We start from the raw sequence: 20,705 nt of genomic DNA, 5'->3' as shown, positions 1-20,705 counted from the left end.
TTGAACTCCTGACCTCAAGTGATCTATCCATCTTGGCCTCCCAAAGTGTTAGGATTACAGGTGTGAGCCATTGCTCTCAAGCTACCTATAGGCTTGAGCTCCCAAGGCAGCCCAGAAATTCCACCTTTGGAGCTCAAGCCTATAGATACTAAAAACAAAAACAAAAAGTACTAGTATCAAAAGCTTATATTATACTTAAGCTGATATTTACTGTAGCATTGTTCATTGTGGGAGGATAAAAATGAAACCATCTGAAGATCTGCTGGCAAGGGATGGGTTAAATAAAATGTGGCATATTCATATCTTGGAATTCCATGGAGCTATTAAAAAGGCTGAGAGAGAAGTCTCTCTAGCCACTGGCGTATAAGAATAAGTCTGGTACACCATGGAAGTTCTCTTTTTCAGCATAATAGGGATAAGAGTCAATTAAAAGTCATAAAAAAGACACATTGCCTGAAAGCTTAAAACCTCTGAATTCTTTGCCATTCTTTGGATGTAAGGCCCAAGTCTCTTTACTGGACCTTGTCTGCTAAGTGGAATTCCATGCTACTTTTCTTGCATAAACCATTTCTGTAATACGTAATCTATAATTTTCAGTTCTGTTTTTAAAGTGGAGTAAGAACTTAAAGGCAGTGGTAAAGCAATCTGAGTATAGAACACCACTAGGTTTTTATGATATCCCCCCTTGTGTTAATTTGCGAAATATTGCCACAACTTCCTCCCATGCCAGCAGGCATAAGCTTCTGTAATGTGGTGTTGCTGCTCCTCCTATCAAGAAGTGAAGTCTATTCCCCATCCCTTGAAGTGAGGATGACCTTGTGACTTGCTTTGACCAACAGAAAGTGATGTTAGGTTAAAGCTTAAGAGACCTTGCCCCTTTCTGGTTTGAGCCCTATTGGATTGATGCCCTGAGGCCACCATGTGAGGAAGCCCATTTAGTTCAGGATAAAAGGCAATGTGAGGGCTCAGTGGACGGCCAGCACCAACTGCCAGACAGATGGAGAAGGTCATTTCGGACTTTCCAGCCCAGTCGACTCCAGCTGAAAGCAGCCCTGTGAGAGAGTCCAGGCAAAAGCAGCAGTCCATGAAATCATGAGAGATAATAGACCATTATTGTTCCAAGCCACTGTGTTTTGGGGTGGTTTGTTATACAGCAAAAGGTAGATGACATACCCCAGATCTTTATTGTCATCTGAGTAGCAAATGTTTTTAGAAAGCTACATTGAGCAAATCTTTCTTGTGCATTTAACTTGATTTTCATAGAAATATGATGGTCTTCCTTTTCTGCTCTAATTGCAATGATTTGTAAAGTATTTGATGAAAGTAAAGAATTACAGTTACAAATACAGTGGTATAAACAGGTTTACGGACCAATACAAGCTGACTCTGATGAGCCCAGAAGTCACCTGGCAGGAGCAGAAGGATGCAAACATACCAGAAAGCAGCCTACTGGCCAAAGCTTGTCAGCACCTTGGCTGTCCAGGAGCATCAGAGGAATGGAGAGCACTTGGGAATTCAGCAACTCTCTGTAATAGAGGTTAAAAATAAAGAGAGCTTTCACCCTGTCATTAAGAAAGAAAAGTAGCTACAGAGAAATTCACATGGTATGACCCACTTGTAGAAAAACAAAACCTACATATCTGTGCATGTTAGTAAGACAACACAGAGAATGATCTAGAAGGATACGTGCCAGACTTGTCACAGCTACCACAGGGGCTAACAGTGGGAACAAAGAGGGAAAGGAGACATGGGGGAAAAGCACTGTAGCAAAATGGAAAATATACACGGCATTAAGTAAAAACAAATAGATGGTCCATAAATATAAATACACCAATACTAAGTACTACTGTCAAGAAGCACAGCTTCTCAACACTGAAGGGAAATGGACAAATGAAAGACGATGGGATAGTAGACAGTTCTGAGCTTGAATTTTCTTTATTTAGTAGTTTTTATAATAAAGAGCAGAGGGAAAAAAATTACACTCTCAGATATGTGCCATAGTATCTTGTGATTTTTATGCCAACAACATATTAAAAATAATTTCTCCCTGTCCTATATTTGCATATTCATTTGTTGGTATATTTTTATAATATGTAGCACTTTCTAACTGGTTTTATTTGCATATGTTTTTATATTTTGTTATTTGACTAAATATATTTTGTTATTTGAGGGTACAAATTGGTACCTTACATAACTGGGTATCTTCAAAGTGCCTTGTTCATAATAGATGATCAATAAATGTTACTTAGATGAAAGGGGAAAGAAAGCCTCACTCTGATGGCAGTTGACTGGGAGAGATCTCCAGGACGTAGCCTATTCCATCTCGTAAAGAGCTTGGAGTGAGTGCATTGGTCAGGGCACAGCAAATGACAGCAGAGCCAGTCTCTCACCGGCTTCTTAAGCAATGAGGAAATACATTTTCTCACATAGCCTGATGTCCAGAGGCAGGGGAGCTGCAGTTCCCAGCAACTCACCCAGATTCAAAGCGCCCCAGAGAAGAGGAGAAACAGTTTCTTTCCATGTTATTTTCTTAGAAACATGGAAACCTGGTGGAGACTCATAGAAAAATGGCAGATAGGAGGCAAGACTAATTTGCAGCTCCTATTCGGATGGACAGGGTAGCACGTGGAAACTCACATTGTTAACTTTCGCTCCAAGAACTACTGCAGAAACATACCAGGAAAGCCAAGAGAATGAGAATCCACAGACACTTTAAAGGAGGTGGATTGCACTGTGGGCTCCATGGGACAGTCAGGGAGCTGTGAGTCTGCTTGCTTTCTCATCTGGGAGGCTTGTAGCCTGGGGCAAGTTCTCAGCCCTGCTCACCAGTTGCCTGGAAATAAACTCTGTGCTGTTGGGGGTGGAAGGCAAAGTAGGAATGAGAGTGGCCTTTCCGGCTGTGGGCTGTGTGGAAGCTGGGTGAGGCCTGTGGCTGCTGGCTTTCCTCCATTGCCCTGGCAACCTGTGTGACACAGCAGAGACAGATATAATCCCCTGGGAACAGAAATCCATTTTCCTGGGAACCACATCCCCATCCCCCACAGCAGCTGCAGCAAGCCTGGCCCAAGGAAAGGCTGAGCTCAGACATGCCTAACCCTTCCCTCACTTGGTGGTCTTTCTCTACCTGCCCTGGTAGCTAAAAACAAAGGACATAATCCCTTGGGAGTTCTATGGCCCTGCCCACTACCTGACCCTAGGGCAATCTTGCATCTTCCTATCCTACTGCAGCTGATGCCCTCTTGAAAGTGCCACCGCCTGGCTAGAGGCCAATTAACAGAAAACCAGTGCACTTAACAAAAATACAACCAAGGACCCTCACAGAGTTTACTTCACTCCCCTGCTACCTCCACTGGAGCAAGTTCTGCTATCCACAGCTGAGAGACCTCAAAATGATTCACATCACAGGACTCTGTGCAAATACCCCGGTACCAGCCCAGAGCCTGGTAAGCTCTGCTGGGTAGCTAGATCCAGAAGAGAAATAACACTCATTGCATTTCAGCTCTCAGGAAGCTCCATCCTGGGGGTAAGGGGAGAGCACCACGTAAAGGGAGCACTCCATGGGACAAAAGAATCTGAACAGCAGCCCTTGAGTCCCAGATCTTTCCGCTGACATAGTCTACCCATATGAGAAGGAACCAGAAAAAATGCTGATAACATGACAAAGCAAGTTTCTTTAGCACCCCCAAAAGAACATACTAGCTCACCAGCAATGGATCCAAACCAAGACAAAATCTCTGATTTGCCAGAAAAAGAATTCAGGCCTACTATTAAGCTAATCAAAGAGGCACCAGAGAAAGGTGAAGTCCAACTTTATAAAATAATAATAAACAAAAGATACAGAATATGAATGGAAAAATCTCCAGTGAAATGATAGCATAAATTTAAAAAATTCACCTTTGTAAATGAAGGACACACTTAGAGAAATGCAAAATGCATTGGAATGTCTCAGCAATAGAATTGAACAAGTAGAAGAAAGAGCTTCAGAGCTTGAAGACAAGGCTTTCGAATTAACCCAATTGAACAAAGAAAAAAGAATTTAAAAAATCAAGAAAGCCTCCAAGAAGTTTGGGATTATGTTTAAATGACAAAACCTAAGAATAATTGGTGTTCCCAAGGAAGAAGACAAACCGAAAAGTTTAGAAAATGTATTAGAGAGAATATTGAGGAAAATTTTCCCAGCCCTGCTACAGACGTAGACATCCAAATACAAGAAGCTCGAATAACACCTGGGAAATTCATCACAAAAAGATCATTACCTTGGCACATAGTCATCACATTATCTAAAGTAAAGACAAACTAAAGAATCTTAAGAGCTGTGAGGCAAAAGCATCAGGTAACCTATAAAAGAAAACCTATCAGATTAACAGCAGATTTCACAGCAGAAACCCTATAAGCAGGAAGGGATTTGGGTCCTATATCTACTCTCCTTAAACAAAACAATTATCAGCCAAGAATTTTGTATCCAGCAAAGCTAGGCTTCATAAATGAAGGAAAGATACAGTCTTTTTCAGACAAACAAATGCTGAGAGAATTTGCCACTACTAAGCCAGCACTACAAGGAATGCTAAAATGAGCTCTAAATCTTGAAACAAATCCTCAAAGTACACAAAAATAGAATGTCCTTAAGGCATAAATCTCACAGAACCTATTTAAAAAAAAAGACAATGGAAAAAAAAACACACACACACACACACAAGGCATTCAGGTAACAAATAGCACAATGAATAGAATAGTACCTCACATCTCAATACTAACATGAATGTAGTGTTGGCCTGCATGCTCCACTTAAATGGCCTAGATGCTCCACTTAAAAGATACAGAATGGCAGAATGGATAAGAATTCACCATAAGGACTCATATAAACTTAGGGCAAAGGGGTGAAAAAAGATATTTCATGCAAATAGACACCAAAGTGAGCAGCAGGAGCTATTCTTATATCAGACAAAACAGACTTTAACAGTTAAAAAAGGACAAAGAGGGACATATATAATGATAAAAGAACTAGTGCAACAGGAAAATACCACAATCCTAAATATATATGCATCTAACACTGGAGCTCCCAAATTTATAAAACAATGACTACTAGACCTAAGAAATGAGATAGATGGCAACAGAATCATAGTAGGGGACTTCAGAACTCCACTGACAGCACTAGACAGTTCATCAAGACAGAAAGTCAACAAAGAAACAATGGACTTAAACTATACCCTAGAACAAATGGACTTAACAGATATTTACAGAACATTCTACCCAATAACTGCAGAATATACATTCTATTCATCAGCACATGGAACATTCTTCAAGATAGACTACATGATAGGCCCAAAACAAGTCTCAACAAATTTAAGAAAATTGAAATTATATCAAGTGCGCTGTCAGCCCACAGTGGAATAAAATTGAAATTCACCTCCAAAAGGAACCCTTAAAACCGTGCAAATACATGGAAATTAAATAACTTGCTCCTGAAAAATCACTGGGTCAGCAATGAAATCAAGATTGAAATTAAAAAACTCTTTGAACTGAACAATAATAGTAACACAACCTAGCAAAGCTTCTGGAATACAGTAAAAGCAGTGCTAAGAAGAAAGTTGACAGCATTAAATGCCTACATCAAAAAGTCTGAAAGTGCATAAATAGGCAATCTAAGGTCACATCTCAAGGAGCAAGAGAAACAAAAATAAACCAAACCCCAACCCAGCAGAAGAAGATAAATAACCAAGATCAGAGCAGAATTAAATAAAGTCAAAATGAAAAAATACAAAAAATAAAGGAAACAAAAAGCATGTTCTTTGAAAAGATTAATAAAATTGACAAATGATTAGTGAGATTGACTAAGAAAAGAAGATAGAAGATCCTAATAAGCTCAATTAGAAATGAAACAGGAGAGATTACAACTGATACCACAGAAATACAAAAGATCATTCAAGGCTACTGTGAAAACCTTCAGTTGCATAAACTAGAAAACCTAGAAGAGATGGATAAATTCCTGGAAACATACCACCCTCCTATATTAAACCATGAAGAAATAGAAGTCTGAACAGACCAATAATGTGCAGCAAGATTAAAATGGTTATTAAAAAGTTACCAACAAAAAAAAGTTCAGGACCAGACAGATTCACAGGTGGAGTCTATCAGACATTCAAAGGAGAATTAGTATCCATCCTACTGACACTATTTCAAAAGATAAAGAGGAAACCCGCCCTAAATCATACTATGAAACCAGTATCACCCTAATATCAAAACCAGGAAAGGACATAACAAAAAAAGAAAACTACAGACCAATATTCCTGATGAACATAGATACAAAAGTCTTCAACAAAATACTACCTAACTAAATCCAACAGCATATCAAAAAGATAATCCACCATGATCAAGTGGGTTTTATACTGGGGATGTATAGACGGTTTAATAGACACAAGTCAATAAATGTGACACGCCACAAAAACAGAATTAAAAACACAAATCACATGATCATCTCAATAGATGCAGAAAAAGCATGTGACAAAATTCAGCATCCCATTTATACATCCAGCAAAGGGCTAATATCCAGAACCTATAAAGAACTCAAACAATTCAGCAAGAAAAAAAAATAAAAAATCCTGTCAAAAAGTGGAATAAGGACATAAATAGACAATTCTCAAAAGAAGATCGACAAATGGCTAACAAGCATACAGAAAAATGCTCAACATCACTAATTATCAGGGAAATGCAAATCAAAACCACAATGCAATACTACCTTACTCCTGAAAGAATGGTATAATCAAAAAATCAAAAAATAATACATGTTGGCTTGGATGTAGTGAAAAGGGAACACTTTTACACTGTTGGTGGGAATGTAAACTACTACAACCACTATGGAAAACAGGAGAGTCCCTTAAAGAACTAAAAGTAGATCTACTGTTTAATCCGACAATCCCACTACTAGGTATCTACCTGGAGTAAAAGAAGTCATTATATGAAAATGATACTTGTACACACATGTTGATAGCAGCACAATTCGTAACTGTAAGAATATGTATGGAACAAACCCAAATGCCCAACAGTCAACAACTGGATAAAGAAAATGTTATATACATATAATGAAATACTACTTAGCCATAAAAAAGGAATGAAATAATGGCAGTCACAGCAATCTGGATGGAATTGGAGAGGATTATTCTTTCTTTCTTCTTTTTTTTTTTTTTTTTTTTTTTTTTTTTTCTCCCTCCCTCCTTCCTTCCTTCCTTCCTTCCTCTTTCTTTCTCTCTCTCTCTTTTTTTTTGTTGTTTTTTGGAGATTAAGTCTCTCTCTGTTACCCAGGCTGGAATGCAGTGGTGTGATCTTGGCTCACTGCAACCTCTGCCTCCCAGGTTAAAGTGATTTCCTGCTTCAGCCTCCCAAGTGAGACCATTATTCTAAGTGAAGTAAGTCAGGAATGGAAAACTAAATATCATATGTTCTCATCCATATGTGGGAGCCAAGCTATGAGGACACAAAGACCTAAGAATGATACAACAGGGCCCCGCACAGTGGCTTATGCCTATGATCCCAACACTCTGGGCAACTGAGGTGAGCAGATCACGAGGTCAGGAGTTCGAGCCCAACCTGGCCAACATGGCAAAACCCTGTCTTTAATAAAAATACAAAAAATTAGCCTGGCATGGTGGTATGCACCTGTAATCCCAGCAACTCAGGAGGCTGAGGCAGGAGACTTGCTTGAACCTGGGAGGTGGAGGTTGCAGCAAGCTGAGATTACACCACTGCACTCCAGCCTGAGTGACTGAGTGAGACTCTGTCTCAAAAAAAAGGAATGATATAATGGACTTTGGGGACACAAGGGAAAAAGTGGGAGGGGGTGAGGGATAAAAGACTACATATTGGGTAGTGTACACTGCTGGGGTGGTGGGTGCACCAAAGTCTCAGAAATCACCACTAAAGAACTTGTTCATGTACAAAAAATTAATTAATTAATTTTAAAAAGAAATGTTAAAAAAAAAAAGAGAGCTATGGAAACTTTCCAGTAGCCCCATCAGTCTCTCATGTCTCATTGCCTAGATTTGGGCCACATGATAAAACTGAGACCAATCACCAGTTCACAAAATAGGATTAGCATGATTGGCCTAGACCATCTATGGATCCATATGTGGTCCTATTTTGCACATGATTAGCATGCAGTTTTATCACATGGAATTTACCAGGCAATTTGATAGCACCTATACTCTGTTCAACAGAGGAGACCACTGTTCACACGTTTGGATGCCATAGCAAAGTCAAATAGCTATAAAGTCTTCTAAATACTCTCCATTTCTATACTTATTACATACCAGTAGCATATAGTTTGCTGCAGAACAACACGGCTGAATGGACCACACTTTGTTTCCTTTTTTTTTTTTTTTCTGAGACAGAGTCTTTTTCTGTTGTGCCAGATTGCAGTGGCATAATCACGGCTCACTGCAACCTCTGCCTTCCAAGTTCAAGCATTCTCCTGCCTAAGCCTCCCAAGTAGCTGGAATTACAGGCATCTGCCACTGTGCCCGGCTAATTTTTCTATTTTTAGTAGAGACAGGATTTCACCATCTTGGCCAGGTTGGTCTCCTCGAGCTCCTGACCTCATGATCCACCCGCCTCAGCCTCCCAAAGTGCTGGGATTATAAGTGTGAGCCACCACCCTTCGCCTAGACCACACTTGGAGCAACACTGGCTTAGACTACTCAGAATCTCCTCCTACACCAAGGATGGAGTCAGCTCCCTGACACATGTGAAGCTAGGGTAGAGACCTTAGAAAATCAGGGATACGTTGGCAAGACACAAAGGCAGAAAGGAAGTTGTGTAGGCAACCTGCAGTTCATTACAGTGGACTTCAACATTGCTGCTGGTGCGACCAGCTGAGAGCAGGTCCCTGTTCATACACAACTTTGAGCACAATGCTACACACTGAGATGGTGCCCTCACTGCATACAGCCGCCCTGTCCTTCTCTAAGGCAGAAGGAGAAAACACTCCGATTCCTGACTAAAAGCAAAGAATCAGACCACAGGTGGTAGGGAGGGAAAAGATTGTTTGGTGTATCTGGCCTGGGTTAGTTAGGCTAGGCTAGGCTAGGCTGCAATAAGAAACAACTCCAAATTCCCAGCAGTTTACAGGAATGATGGCTAATTTCTCACCCATGCTACATGGCCATTGTGAGTTGGCTGTGGCTCCGCCCCACATCTGCCTTACTTGGGGACCCAGGAGAATGGGGCAACCTTTATCTGGAACAGTGCTAATTTTGTGGCAAAGGGGAAAAGAATAAAGGAAGCCAGAAGATGATTCCTAAAGCTTCTCCTAGAAGTATCACTCTTCACTTTCCTCGCATTTCATTAGCCATAACAAGTCACATGTCAAAGCCTGAAGTTAATGGGACAGAGTAGAATCCTCCCTGACAAGGACCACAGGAAATTTTTGAGCAAGAGCACAGCCTTTCAGGGCCCCTTCCTGAACCCAGGAGCCGCATCCATGGGAATGTTTTTTTCCCCACATCATCTAGATTGGAAAGTCTTTCCTGGCTGTGGACACCATCGATGTCTTGATGTGACTCTCCTCACAGGATAAATTCTCTGAGGTGACTTTTCCCAGCTAAATGAATGCAGAAGTGGAAAGTAGAGTGGGGTGTGCTGCATGCGTACCTCCTATATCTAGATACTCTGCTAGTTTCCTTCCACATGGTTTATAAACATTCTTACAATCACCCTCTGAGAGCAGCAATAACTCTACAGCAGAGGAAACAGGCCCAGGATCACTGCATAACTTTCCCTAGCCCTTAGATCTAGAAAAGATCACAGAAATCGTGATTGTCTGTACTCTCATCAGCATTATTTAAAAGACTGCCTTTTATTAAGAATTACTCTATACCCTGTATTGTTATTTACTTCACCTGGATAATCTCATTTGAATTTTACAAGAATCTTACGACAGAATTGCTATCATTTTTATTATTCTATCAGTGAAGAAATTGAGGTTTAGAAAGAAAAAGGAAGTTGTCCAACTTGCAAAAAAGGGGCAGAGTTCAGAGCAGAACCCAGATGTGCCCAGGGTCATTCTCTAACCCGCCAGAGCACAGCATTTCCCAAGGAGTAAAGAACCTCATGAGGGCATCAAAGCCTTCCCTGGACCACGTAGGAAGGAATGGGGAAAGGCCTCCTCTGCAAGCCAGGAGGAGAGGAAAAGGAATGCATGGTGGGGACAGGGGGGCAAGGATAGGCGTCGGGCCATTTGCATTCCACATCCTTCTAAAGAAAACCCCTCTGTGTCTCCTTCAATGTGTTATTTTTATTTCCTAATATCGTGGCCACAGGATGTCCCAGCTGAGGTGAACATATGTTGTTTTCCTGCCTAGAGTTCCCTCTTTTAAAAACAGCAGCCCCCTTTTCCTTTGGGGAACAGCCCCTCCCACCTGGGTCTGCATGGTCATCTTGGAGTGGACGTCTCCATTTTGGGCAGCGTCACTTGTGATTCATCTTAGCTATGGAAATCCCAGGCAAGGAAACACCCATTGCCCTGGGGGAATATAGGATTTATTTGGGAGCCACTGTCTGTCCCTCTTCAAATTCTTTGATACACAGAAGTCAGAGGGCACCAAGGAGGAGGGGGACAAATTCCCCAGAAGCCATGGCGGTCATAGATCATTTGTTTGGGCTGCTTATTTTGGGGGGATTTCTCCACCACAAGAGCCTGCACAATGGGCAGAGACTCCTTCTGCTACAAAAGTTGACATTCACTTCCCAGCTTCCTTTGTGGCTAGGAGATGGCACGTGAACTAGGCTTCTTCAATCAGACATGCCCCTCTCAGGACATCAGCGTGGGCACTGGTGACGCAAGCAACCAGGGCCTTCACAGAATCCATTCCGGCAAGGAGCTGTTCCTCCACTGGTCAGAGACACTGCTTAATAAATATTTCATGGGTGAATTAACGAATAATACTAGCAGCAGCCCTGGTATAATTGGTGATGCAGGGTGTGGTGTCTCTGCCCAGTGGAGGAACAGCTGTGTCATCACAGGACTGGCTCTGCGGTGTGGTTTGGGAAGTTGTTTCTGCCTGGGTGACTCCATGCCTGGTTCTGTAGCCCTCCCAAAGACTCTGGGAGCTACCCAATAAGCAGGCCTTTAAGAAATACTGTTCTGCTTCACCTGGCCGGGTTTGGCTCCTGTCCTGTGTGTAAGGATCCTGGCTGAGGGTAGAGAAGGCAAAGTGGGTCATGAGCAAAAGGATCTGAGAGGATGGGGCCCTCCAGAGCTCACTGCACCTCTCTCTGGCTGCAGCCTGACCCCTGCAGACTGATCGTTTCTTGCTTAATTTTAAGGGAGGAAGCGCTGAGGCCAGGAGAGAGACGCAGACCATGCTGCTAAATTAGGCAATGGGGCTTCAACGCACAGGTTAAAAACATAAGTGGCCTCTTCTGGGCACCAATCTGGAGAAAAAGTTATGCCGGTTACCCTTCATCACTTTAATAAATGTATCTTCAGAGGGGAAATTCAAGCACTTGTGGTTAGTTGAAGGAGGGTGAAGATGTGAAAATTAAGGACAATGGAGCCCCCTCCACCTTCAAACTGAGAAAAGGGCAAATTGATCGGCAACTCCACCCACAGGGCCTGGGGATGAGTGACTGTCTCAAGTATGAGCTGGACATATGAGGAAACTGGACAAGGACCCTTCTTGAAGGGGAGGGCACCATGGTCCTGGGTGCAGACAGCCCCCAGGGCCCCCGACTACAGCCCCTTCTGTGCCAGCACATGCCACAAAGTCAGGCTTCCAGAAAGCCTTGGGCTTTACAAACACAGGGTCTGGGGAATTCCAGGCATTCTGAGAGGCCCATGGTCAGCACACCCCATGTTCCAGCTAAGAAAGCCCTCTGAAGGCTCTCCTGGAATTTGAATTATTTGCCTGTAGGTTGTTTAGAGATTTTCAGTGGAGAATTGGGGTTTTAATTCAGAGAAGCAGAGCTTACACATTTAAAATGCCAATAAGCAAAAAGTTGGTTATTGATATGTCAAGAAAAAGGCAGGCAACCCACACAGAAACCTTCAGCTCTAAATTTACAACTGCAGCCAACTTCTGAACTTTGAGTCCTCCTACAAAGCTGAGGTCGGGGCCCCCGCTAGAGAAATGAGCCTGTTTTTTTCTGATGCAAGTGTTCTAAAATGGATGGTTCTGATGTTTGCACAGCTCTGTGGATAGATGAAAAAGCATTCGCATGTACTCTTTAAAAGGGTGAATTGTATAGTATGTGAATGATATCTTAATAAAGCTGTGGCCACATTACATACGAAAGGCACAGAGCAGGGTTTGAATCTCAAACCTCCAGCACACTGGCTGTGGGACCTGAAGCAAGTTGCTAACCGTGGCTATGCTTTGCTTCCTCAGTCTCTAAAGTGATGATCACATCATAGTTATGTCATGGAATCAACATGCAGGGGAAATGAGAGCTGTTGGTGACATGGCCTGGCCCACGGAATGCACTCCGTGAATGTGCACTTTTCACTCCGTGAAAGTCCCTGTTATTGCCAGACACAGGGGACACGGAGACAAAGCAGACTTCGCTCCTGCCTTCAAAGAGGAAGCAGTTGTTTGGAAGACAAGTTTGGGAGACGAGCAGTGACATTTTCGGGTCATCAGTGCTATGATTCAAGGACAAAATCTATGCAGTGGAACCATAAGATGGAGGTGAGGAGACCTGCAGGGCTCAGGCAGGACAATGCCACTGCTGGGACCCAGCTTTCCCGACCACCAACTCTCCATAGCCCCATTACTGCCTGTCTATTGCCCTCCTTTGTTTCTCCCCAGCATCGCCTGAATGTGTTCTTGTTCATTTACTTAGGTGCTCCCTTGACACCTGTGTCACTCCCACCTAGACTGGCAGCTCCATGAGAGCAGGGTCACTCTTGGTCACCGCTGTGTCCCTGGTGGCCAGAATGGTGTCCAGTGCTTAGTAGACACTTGGTAAGTATTTGCTGGAGGAAATACAGCATTAAAATGAGGCTTGGAGGATGCATGGGAATTAGCCAAGTGAAGAAGCCAGAAAGGGCACTGCAGGCTGAGGGCCCAGCAGCCAAGCTGCCATCACTGGAGACTGCACAGAGTGAGGAGGGGACAGGAGGGGGATGGCAGGGGATGGAGATGGAGACACGGGGAACGGCAGCCCCAAGATGAGGTTTGGCTCTCATTTCAGGGCTCTCACCACTACAGAGTTCCCCCTCTCTGTTGGCTTCAGTCTACGAAAAACCCCCACAGATCCTGGTAGGCGTGCTGAGTGCAGCTGGTGAGTTTCTATAGCAACCGTCACCATGGCACCAGAGGCCTGGATCCAACTTCCGGCTCTGCTGAAGCCCTGAGCTCCTGTTACCCCCTTCCCACCCCCACCTCCCCGCCCCAAGCATCCTTTATCCCACAAGGCAGAAAGATGTGGCTGGGGTCCTGCAAGGAGAGCTGTGTCCAGGGTGCAGGGCACAGGGCCACAGAATTAAACATCACATATGTTAGGACAGACACACCTGCCAAAGGTGGACACAGACTGAACATTCACTAGTGATTCCAATTTGCATTGCTTTCCTCAGATGAGGGGAGGAGGTTGGATTTGAATATGCAACAAGGCCTGGAGCAGACTGGCCTCCATGTGGGCTGGCAGGCAGTGGTGGGGGACTCTGGGTAGGAGGCCTAGGATGTAACCCTAGGCCCTGAGGCTCCTAGATCTGTGGCCTCTCTGAGCCTCACTCTCCCAGTCTGTAAAATGGAAAGGGGAAACACTGATGCTATCAGCCCATTTCAGATATCAGAGAAATAAGCACCATGCCTTGTACCTGGTAGGTGCTTGATAAATATGAGTGAATTAATAAATAATATTAAAAAGTAATGTCACCTCTCAGTCAACAAAGCTGTGAGTCCCAGTCCCCTTCTCTCCTCCCTGTTCCACATTCTGTTCAAACCCAATTCTGTTGCATCAGCTTCACACACATCTCTTCCTCCCTGCCATGTCCCATCCTCTCACCTTGGAGGTCAGGTCGCAGAGGAAGCACAGGTTACCGTGCCACAGACCTGAGTTCTAATCCAGCCACTCTAAGTTGCTGGCCTTGTGACCCTGGGCAAGTTGAGCCACCTGCCTGGACCCCAGTTGCACAACTGCCTGCTTCTACCGAGGTCCCTTTGGTTGCAAGACTTGGAAGCCCAACCAGGCTGGCTTAAGCCCAAAGGAGGGGTGAGGTGAGGATTGTGAGATTTAGCAAATAAAAATATAGAATGCCAGCTCAATTTGAATTTTGGACTAAGAACTAATGATTTTTTGGCCAAGCATGGTGGCTCATGCTTGTAATCCCAGCAAAAAAAAAAAAAAAAAAGTACTAATAATCTTAGTACTTTGGGAGGACAAAGTGAGAAGATCACCTGAGGTCAGGAGTTCAAGACCAGCTGGGCCAACATGGTGAAACCCCATCTGTACTAAAAAGACAAAAAAACCCCGAAAACCTTGGCTGGGCGTGGTGGCATGTGCCTGTAATCCGAGCTACTCAGAAGGCTGAGGCAGAAGAATTGCTTGAAACTGGGAGGCAGAAGTTGCAATGAGCTGAGATCGAGCCACTGCACTCCAGCGTGGGCAATAGATCGAGACTGTCTGAAAAAAAAAAGAACTAATAACTTTTTAGTATAGGTATGTTCCAAATATTGCAGAGGGCATACTTGTATTAAAAAATACTTATTGGCCGGGCGCAGTGGCTCAAGCCTGTAATCCCAGCACTGTGGGAGGCCGAGGCGGGTGGATCACGAGGTCAAGAGATCAAGACCATCCTGGTCAGCATGGTGAAACCCCGTCTCTACTAAAAATACAAAACATTAGCTGGGCATGGTGGCGCGTGCCTGTAATCCCAGCTACTCAGGAGGTTGAGGCAGGAGAATTGCCTGAACCCCCGAGGCGGAGGTTGCAGTGAGCCGAGATCGCGCCATTGCACTCCAGCCTGGGTAACAAAAGCGAAACTCCGTCTCAAAAAAAAAAAAATACTTATTATCCGGCAATCAAATTGAACTGGGCAACCTGTTTTCTCTGGCAACCCTAGGTGGGCGGATACTCACCAGCTCATGAAACAAGCTGGACCCAGGAGCTCAGGTGACATCACAACGAGGCTCTCTCTCCCCCACTCCCATCTCTGGACATCTCTGGACTTTGCTTCTGTAGAGTCAGGGAGGCTTATCCTCTGCGAGGATAGAAATAGCCATCAACTGCCCCTGCTCCTGAGGACTGGTTGCAGAGGGCTTCCTCCCTCCTCCTCACCTTCCCATCCTGTGCTCACGCGGAGCCCTCTCCCTGCCTCAGGGATCACTCTGGTTTACCAAGCTGCAGCGTGCTGCTTGGGCAGCTCTTCAGAGCCCGCCTCTGACCTGGCCATCCCCAGCTGGCTGTCCACACCTGAGCCACTTTGCCTCCAGATTTTAGTCTCCTAATCTGTGGGGCTAGAGGACTTGACCTGTCAGGGGTCACAAACAGCACTAGGGTTTAGGCCAGGACTTTAAATAAATAGGGTCCTGGAGACAGCAGCCTCATCTAAAAGAAGCAGGTACAACTCAGCTCTTGTCCTTTGCTGTCAAGCAGGAAAGCAGGCCCAGGGTTGCCAATGCTTCAGATTCTTCCAAAGAACCAGAAATCTGGATATTTAGGGAAAATTTTCTCAATTTGGAGTGGTGGTCCTCCATTGCAATCTAGAGCTGGGCTTCTCAGAGGGGTTGCTGGAAGCTGCATGCAGTGGAATGCCAGAGGGTGCTATTTAAAATGCAGATTCTCTGGCCCTGCCCAGAACCTCTAGAATCAGCACCCAGAAATCTGCATTCTAGTAGGCACCTTCAGATGAGGCTTAGGCCCATTGACATGTGAGAACCACAAATCTTGGATTTTCCATTTTAATAAGCTTGGCTCTTCCTTTGCACCCATTACAATGGGAACAGGAACACCTCTCCTTTAGCATTTTCTCCTTTAGCATTCCGCCCTCCACCCCAGTACGACCTGAGAGCTTAGCAGGTGAAGGAACCAGGGCTTTGTGGAGCAGGTGCACCTGCACAACTGGAAGGAAGGGACTTCGATCCCCATTTCATTCACAGATGAGAAACCTGAGGCTCCAAGAGGGGAGGCAACTTGCCCAAAGTCACAAAGCCATCAGTGGAGGAGCCAGACTTCAAAGCCCAGTCTGTGTGACATCAGAGGCCCCTGGGGAGCTTTCCACCAAGCCAAACTGTCTCTCTCTAAGTGGAAACAGAAGAAAGGCAATCATCATGTTGAGAGAACACTATGAGTTCAGAGATCCTCTCTCTTGAAGTCGGCTGCTAGCATGACCAGTGCAGAGCAGCTGATCATTTGTGGCTGAGGAGGGGGAACTCAGCAGGGTCCTGAGAAGGGGAGGGGGAAGCAAGGTGACCGTGATAAAAGCAGATGGCTCCCGGGGACAGGATAAGAGCTGCTGCAAACATCAGCTCTGATGCACCCCCATGTCCATTAGGTGTCCATGGCATCTCGCAGAAACACAGGTAGTGGCTGTCTGGCTCTGACCTTTGCCCCCCAACCCCCATGCCCACCACCCAGCAAGTTTAGCTTGAGATAAGTGTTGTAACTGTAAAGTCTTAAATCACCGGGAGATTGGGCAATTGGCAGCTGGGGTTCCCATTGCACTCCTCTGAGGTCTCTACCTCCGGCTACCAACAGGTCAATCAGTGCACATGCATGTCATCTGGCCATGGTTTAGTGAGATGCAGATTCAGAGCGAACATTCACTGAGTACCTGCCATATGATCTCTGCTTTGCTAGGCACAAATGACTGGAATTTAATGTGCTGTGTTCCAATAGAACACAAAAGGCATACTGCCCCCAAAGTGCTGTGGGAATAGACAGGAGAGAGGTGACCTTCAGGTGGGAAGGATGCGGGCAATCTTGTGAAGGAGGTGGCCTTGGAGCTGGGATGGCAAATGTGTGTCAGAACTGAGCCACACAGAAATGAGAAGGTTAGGCCACTGTCTGTGGCATAAACTGTGAGCCAAAGGCATGGAACTGATTCTAGCCCCCATCAGTTCTGCCTCCCTGACACTTCCTGTCTGTCCCGAAGGCCAGTGCATCCCAGATCTCAATTATTCACACAAACCCCTCCTCATGTTTGCTATATTCACATACAAACTGTGATCTTATTTATTTCACATTTTTTTAAGTCAACTCACCACTTTTTATTTTATAGAATTTAGGTGAAAAAGAATCTCTCACAATGGTAACTGGAAAATAGGTTGCACTCGCTATAAATAGATGACCACCGTAAAAATAAGAACACTGAAAGCAAAAGAATGCTACTGAAATGCAGCCAGATTCTGCTGCCCTGGAGAGATGCTGAGTCTGCAGGCTGCTCTCTCTCTCTCGGGTAAAGAGAATCACGAGTGTTAAGAGGCATTAGGGACACTCCAGCACCAGCTTGAGACTCTCCTTGATCTCATCAGAAGGATGGAGAGGGGACTGAATAAGAGAACAACTTTCTTTAATGTTTTATCTGTGTCCCTGAAGAAACTCCAGATACTACTAGCATCCCCCCTTCCCATTTTGGGAAACCGAGTCCCATCTGAAACCTGAGACCACTACATGTGTACCTCCATGGTTTTCCATACACCATTGGCTTACAACTGTGGCCTGGGAGACCTTAAGCCCCACAGCTCATGGTTACCTAAGTGCTGCCATGGTGGTGAGCACTGAGTGTGGCAGTAATAACAATGACCAAGGACTGCTACAACAGCAGCATCCACCAAGCAACCTTAGTGGGTAGCACTCACTGAGTTCCTGCTGTACTTCAGACACTGTAATAAGCCTTTGCCTGTGTTACATTATTTCATCGTCACAATGGTGCTGTCATTATTCCCATTTTTCAGACGAGAAAACTGAGGCACAGAATGATTGACTATCTGCCCAAGAGAAGTTCTGTCCTCCATATGTCCCGAATTCTCATATACGATTTCATTAATTTACTCATTTTTTCATTCAAACATTCATTCAACAGATATGCCTTCTGTTTCCTTTGATTCCTTAGAAACAATACTGATTTCTTCTTAAAATGAAACTTGAAGTCCCTGCTGTCTCCAGCTTCTTGCAGGCTTTGACTCTCATCCATCTGCTCCAGGTCTTCTTAGATGGCTTCCAGCTGCCCTCTGTGAGCTTTGCCATGGTGCGGCTTCCAGATCTCCCATCGGGACCCAGGCCCCGTTTCTCTGGATTCTGGGAATGTTGGCTGCTGGTGGCTGTTCACTGAGTCCTTCTCTGGGGTTGGCACTAGGCTGAAGAGGACTGTGTGGCCTTAGGTTCTGGATCTGCCCCAGGGGGCAGCTACAATCGTGACTGAGCTGCATGGGGGGACATAGTGCAGACAACTTGCTCCTATTCAAGCCAACTCCATAGGGCCACCCCGGCTGCTGAGCTCCCAGGGGACCAGCTGAGGCCTCAGTAGCAGCTGCATCACTGCCCACTGCTCCCCCTGCCCAGCCCTGCCCCTGCACCCCATCACAGGTAAGCGTCTCATGTCTACTCCCCAAAACCCCATCCGTCTCAGAGTCTGCTTCCTGGAAAACTCAACCTAAGACCCCTTCCGAAGGCGCTCATCACATTCAGAGCTGCCACCTGCTCATCTAACTGGCAGCCCCTTCCCAACTGAGACCCCAGTAGGGGAAGCCTGGGCACCTCAGACCTTCACAAAGGGCCAGGTGGCACCAAAGCCCCGGGGTCACCTCAACCTCCACAAGCTCAGAAAGCCTTGAAGGTTGTTAGGCTTCTTTATTTATACGTTTTACTACATTAGCTAATTAGCTTTTTTCCCAGGTCCCATTACTGTTCCCTCAAGTGTATCGTGGCCTCAGCTCTAATGACAGGCAGCCACTCAGCCTGTCCAGGGAAGATGTTCTCTTTCAGGCCTGCAGGGATCAGTCAGGGAAGGAGAGAGGAAGGAGAGGGGAGATTGGATTACTGGGTATCAGGCAAGGGTCACTGCTCCTCCCACCTCTTTCTGTCTTCCAGCAAGGACAGCGGGATCAGCATTTCCCTTCTTGCAGGGGGACATCCTTCCCCAGCCAAGAGAATAAGCCCCACGTGGTGAGTGGTCTGCCTTTGCTTGATTCTGAAAAAGTCCATTCTCAAAAAGAGCCCACATCTGCCCCAGACTTGACCTCTAATATTTCTTCAATTAATTGCAAATTACTGTCTCAGCAATTCCGTAGGCTTCCCAACCTGGCCCAGAGAAAAAAGCAGGAAACAAATGGAATTAGAAGGTGCAGGCTGCAGAAGCAATTTGGAATGTGGATGTGAGGCTCACGGTATTCATCCTTAGAGTGAACCAGGCAGGAGAACTCAGCCTACGGGAGGTCCCAGATCGACAAGTGCAGCCCCTGCTTAGAACCACAGGAGGGGATGACCAGGCTGATCAGACACCAGTCTTGCAAAGAACAGAGAACCAGAGAGAAATCAGCACTGTGCAGCCTGGCCTGTCATCATCCCCAGAGGCCTGGGCATCACAGCTATTTAGTGAGCACCTACTGTGTGACAGCCTGGCAGCTCTCGGGCTCTTTGGTCTCAGGACTCTTTTTATACTCTTAAAAATTATTAAAGACCTTAAAGTACTTTTGCTTGTATTTACTACACAAGAAATTAAAGCCAAAGAATTGCACAAATATTTATTTATTCAGTAATTTAGAAGCCATAACAAGTCTGTTACAGGTTAACATATAACATTTTTATAAAAATAAATTATAGTTTCCACAAGAAAGACATTTAATAAAAAGTACAGCATTGTGGTGCATGATTACATATCTACTTAATATCAGGCTTACTTGAAGACAGCTGACTCTTCCTATCTGCTTCTACATTCAATCTGGTGCCATATCTTGTTTTGGTGAACACAAATAAAGAAAATCTGGCCTGACACAGATATGTAGCTGGAAAAGGAGGGTAGTATTTTAATAGCCTTTTCAGATCATTGTGGATATTCTTCTTTGAGATTACATGAAAAATTGACAAGTGGGTAAGCATTGTTGCAATGTAAAATCTGAAACCATGTTAATGAACGCTTTCTACTCTGTCACTTTAAAATGCAATGGTCTGGTTTGCCCTTTGAATGGGTCTTTTACCCATGCATGATTTGATAACGTCAGGTATTGTTCATTTGGAAACTATTGCTTCACTACCTCCCCCTGCAGATCTTTCAAATATTGACACATTTCATTATACAGTATCAAAAACCGTATGCCTCCATATCACCACAGATCTCATGGGAGAAGTGTCGTGGGGAGTTGCCATGCTCATAGTTGCAGATAAAAAATTTTCCAAACTTCTAATTTTCACTTAGCTTGAATTTTATCATTGGCAACAAGTATTGTTAATTGCTTTCTTTGAAGTGCCAAGCTCATTTTGTTACTTTTTGGGAAAACATCTGCCAGAAAACCTATCTAAATAATCACGGGGTTTTTTTTTTTTTTCTCTCTCTCTCTACTTCTCTTTCTTGCTCTCTCTCAATCTGTATGTGTGTGTGTGAATTCTTACCAGGAAAATGAGTGACTGTTTCAGCTCAATCACATGTGCTTTTCCTTGTCATTACCTTCAACCATTGTGCTTTGTAGGCAGCCAGAGTGAGAAGTACTTTATGCATACTTTCCATTTTTCACACAGATTATTAAAAAGACATGCACTCAAGGGTTGATCATTAT

At 44.5% G+C, this 20,705-nt stretch overlaps 1 long non-coding RNA gene across 1 annotated transcript in view; it reads right to left on the bottom strand.

The window, feature by feature from the left end:
• LOC108309034 overlaps positions 1 to 15,175 on the bottom strand; it is a 16,717-nt gene extending 1,542 nt beyond the window's left edge. The window contains exons 1-2 of the long non-coding RNA XR_001827157.2: positions 15,072 to 15,175; positions 1,436 to 1,526 (exon numbers count right to left, since the gene is read on the bottom strand). This is a non-coding gene — a long non-coding RNA (uncharacterized LOC108309034). The remainder of the gene's footprint in view (positions 1 to 1,435; positions 1,527 to 15,071) is intronic.
• Positions 15,176 to 20,705: the final 5,530 nt, after the last annotated feature.

Source organism: Cebus imitator, unplaced genomic scaffold (assembly GCF_001604975.1).
Source record: "Cebus imitator isolate Cc_AM_T3 unplaced genomic scaffold, Cebus_imitator-1.0 Scaffold91, whole genome shotgun sequence".
Lineage (NCBI taxonomy): Eukaryota > Metazoa > Chordata > Mammalia > Primates > Cebidae > Cebus > Cebus imitator.
Note: the sequence above shows the minus strand (reverse complement) of the source record. Positions and strands in the feature narration are given on the sequence as shown.